Below are 4,386 nucleotides of genomic sequence, written 5' to 3'. Positions count from 1 at the left end.
TCAGTGCGTGGATTTGTTGGTCATGCATTTCTCTCATGTTCTGCATGGTCATCTGCATCTCGAACCTGAAAGTTTCCTGCTGCTTAGCCAAAGCGTCTTCAATCATCTTGGCAATTTGCTCCGCACCTATCATAAGCGCCTCACGGGGTTGTCCCTCGCTGGATACCGTATTATCTGATGCGACTGCGGAGCCGGCATCAGATTCTTCATCTTCTGAAGGGCGTCTTGTCCGAACCCTACCATAGGTTGCTCGTTCGATGGTTCCAGATTGCAGACGGGTTCTAGGTCGGGAGGCTCTCAGAATCGACTCGAAATCATCCCGTGCCGATGTCCCTCTGCTGGTCATATTGGTGGTGACCCTCGGAAATTCTCCCATCATCTTTGACCATTGTTCCTCTTCTTTGGAAACGTCTAGTCCTTGGCTTTGGCGCTTCCATACTGAGTCTTTGGAACATGGAAACTCTTTCGGGAAACATTTTGGTGCAGTCGCACTCAGATAATACCGCCCGAATGAGTTTTGAGCAAGGACATTGAGTCTCTAATCTTTGAGGGCTCCTCTTTCTGGATTTGCTCGTACCTCCAGCACGATAATACAGCTTGTCCGTTTGGAAGTCGGAGCAACCTATCGTGTGTTGGCACGATCTCCCAGGTATAACGTCATCGTCATCTGACAACAACATTTCCTTCTGAGAATGAATTTCCTTCTTTGAGCTCTCCAGAGTCACACGCCTCGAAACACGCCTTTGTGGGTGTGAATCTTCAGCGGGCTCCTGCACTTCAATGCGCAAAGTTGTGCGCTTGGGTGCCACGATTTTCTCTAAATGTTGAGGGTTGCGGCAACCCCCAGCATGTTGAATTGTTTGGGACTTCTTCATTGGCCCCAACCGTTCTTGAACTGGAGCTTTGCCTCGTTCTTTGGGAAGCGGACCGAGGCGCTCCAAAACTGACTTCCTCCTCTGGGATAGTCTTGTGGGATCTCCCGGAACGGTTGCGGAAATCACCGGTGATTTAGGTTGATTCGCCGTAGTTTGAACTTTCGGCGGCTGCAGTTGTTGTTCCTTGGTCTGAACCGCCGCTTCAGACTTCGGCCTCCAAACCATACGAGTTGATGGCGGTTTCTTGACCACCTCCTTCTGTAGCTTCCGACGGGCTTCTTCAGCTTTGGCCCGTACTTGCGCCGATAATGCGCGGCGCTTGCTGATACGCTCCTCCAGCGTCGTACGGTTCCGTTTGACCCGGACCCACTCCATCGTTGATGGCTTGGAGGAACCACTCTTCACTTGATGTTGAGGCTGTTTGCCTCATTTGTTCTTCAGATCCGCATTGTAGCGGACCCCGTCAACAGACTCCATGGCCTTGGCGAATTGCTTCGCGAGGCGTTGACGCTGCCTCTGGCGAGCTCTCTTAGAGAGAGTCACCACGCCTTCGAAGGCGGATTTGACCTGCTTAGAGGCCGATGGGACTTCACCCGACGCAACTTCGGCGTCGATCGGGGTGAGGTTGTCGTTGGTGGCTTCAACTTCTTCGCACCAACGGACTTTTCTCCTGGAGGAGAACTTCTGGAATTTCTTGGACTTACGGGGGGAGGTTGATCCAGACGAGGACACGTACTCCTCGTACTTCTGCTGGTCGAACTCATACTCGACCTCCTCCACGACCGGGATCGAGATCCGCGGCTGCGACGCTCCGATCTCGGCAGCGAGATCGGTGGCTCCCACTGTGGTCGCCAGATTGTTCACGGGGAAAATCGTTGCTTTCTTCATTGATTCCATTGCTATCTTGAATAACAGTTTTTCGGTTACAGAAGATACGGTCTTTTTTTAGATCCGGTTACATGAAAATCAAAAATAAAGAAAATTAAAAATTACAACTTTTTCTCTTTTGTCGAACAAATCGCGAGCTCCTGTTTTGCGGTCGCTCGCTTTGGTAGGTTGTTTGCCTGCGCCGGGGTTATTTGCCGTGGACCACCGCGCGATCTAGATCCGAGCAGATCTACGCAGTATAACGGGTATTATTTCACCAAGGAAATAATAGCCGGAGGGATTATTTCACCAAGGAAACAATCGCTCGAATCTCGGGATCAAAGACCAAGCTTTGATCCGGAGTGTAACAACGTAGATCTGAGATCTCGATCCCCTCGAACTCCTACCTTTTGTGATGCGGGTGCTCGCCAAGAATCAGATCTGAATGTCCAAGTCTTCAAGCCTTCAAAAAACTCCAAGATGAGGTCTCAATCCGGCAGAGTTTCGGCTCTCCAAGCTGCCGAGCCACCCTAGGGTGGCTCGGCCTTGGCCGAGCCACTCCGGGCTTTGCGTCCGTCTTTCGGTTGTTTCGGTCCTTGTATCCGCTTCGTCCGTGATTCGGTTATGCGGTTGATTGGTCTGAAATCGATTCATTGACTTGATTCCTGATTTGGCGATGAATCCGACTCTGAGTTTGATTCCAAAACTGATCATGACTCGATCGCGATTCATCCGAATTCGCTTGTGGCGTTGCTCTGAGCCCCGATTTGTTCTGAATCCTGATTTGGAAGTAAATCGGCTTTGGTGTCTGAGTTCGAGGTTGGATGACTCGTTGACTCCCTGGACCGTTGGTTTGATTCCGCACGCGAGTGGATTCATTCCGTCGTTCACGTGCGGTTCGTCAGCTTCATAGCCTTGTTAATCCGCTTCGTTGCGTGTCACTTGGCTTCGGTGTTGTGGACTGACGTTCGTGCTTAGATACGTCGCCCGATGGTTCATTAGTTCGTGTTGAGCCGTGTTAAGGGACCTATAAGCAATTTTATATGCCTACACATGTTAGTTCTAGCTGTGTTAGGTCTAATAAAAGTTCGTGTTAAGTCTAATTTCATGTTAGGTCTAATACATGAATCGAGTTAAGAGCCTGACTTAAGATTCTGGACTTCTCATGCATATAATCATCAAAGTAGTCTCATTACAATTAGTATAGTTAACATTGCGCAAGAAATTTAAGAAGTTATATCTTAAAGATCGAAACTGCTTTCACAAAACACTACATGGCACTCTGTTACCACTTCTCTTGAACAATATGATGGCAGACTCCTCACAAGTTATGGTTATGGTCAAGCATGAGTATAGGCAAAGTATGAGAACTCCAGAGCATAACTTATGATAGCAAAAAAACACGATTCTACACAAATAACTAAAAATGTCTGTGGCAGAACAAATAATATGAGCAACTCAAAATAAAACCACTGAACATTAGTCGCAATCTCCTTGGAGCATGATACTCCTTTTATTTTCTTTTTGACTCTCTTTATAAACACAACAAATAATGGGCTACGCTGGAAATATTTTAACTAGATAACAAATGGTGGGAGCAAAGTCCATGGGATTGTAATCCTAGCATTCACAGCCTGATGATGACCTTTGCTGCCTCCCACCAGCTACATCTATGGTGTCTGGAAGGTATATGCACCATTAAATAAAGGAAGCTAATAAACATCGCATGTAAAGAGAAACAAACTGTAAACACAGCTGCTTAAAATAACTAAGAGATATAGTTGACTTTTCCAAGACACTAAATATCAGAGTATCCAGAAAAAGATTCTACGGAGAACCCTCTATAGAGAGAGGAGAACACGAACCGAGTTAGAAATAACACAGTTCGTGAGGGTTGGTGGGGCCGCGGTAGGTGTAGGGGTGGGTGCGGGTTTCAGTGAGGGTTTGGATGAGGGCTTGGGGGTTGGGATGTGGGCGACGCCGGGGGCCTGGGCGGAGGCGACGCCGACGAGGAGGGCGAGAGCTAGGGCGACGAGCTTGAGAAAGCTCTTGGTTTTAGAGAGAGAGAGAGAGAGAGAGAGAGGAGGGACAGAGAGAGGGCTAGGGTTTGAGGGATTGAGGAGAAGGGATAAGGACATTTTGAGGATTTTCACTTAGTTGGTATGTAATAAATGCTAAAAAAAGCTGTAGCACAAGATGTCACATTTTAAGAGGCTGAACCACATGGGGGAAAAGTGAAGGAGCTGCAGCACATGAAGTTAGGGACTGTTTGGTTGTTTTTTTTTGGGTGAAAACCTGCCAAAATGTCAGATTTTGGCAGGTTTTCACCCCCTTTCCATCTCAAAATAAAGCAAACAAACAGCCCCTTAGTGCTCTTGAGCCCTTCACACATTTTTTTTTCCTAAAAAAAATGAAAATGAAACTGGAAAAAAGAAAATAGAAAAAGGAGGCGGAGTCGGGAATACATAGATGACGATTACGGTGATAGGGTGATATAATAAGAGAAATAAGAGACGACAACTCCCCTCCGCCAATTAAAGAGATAACTCCTTTCGGGTGTTTTTGTTGTTTTGTTTGTTTTATGGTCGGAGGAGCCAACGAGTGCGAGAGAGAGAGAGAGAGAAGATAAGCGAGCAGTACTTCA

This window comes from Asparagus officinalis, chromosome 5 (assembly GCF_001876935.1).
Source record: "Asparagus officinalis chromosome 5, Aspof.V1, whole genome shotgun sequence".
In the NCBI taxonomy this organism is placed as follows: Eukaryota; Viridiplantae; Streptophyta; class Magnoliopsida; order Asparagales; family Asparagaceae; genus Asparagus; species Asparagus officinalis.
This window is presented reverse-complemented; position numbering follows the sequence as displayed.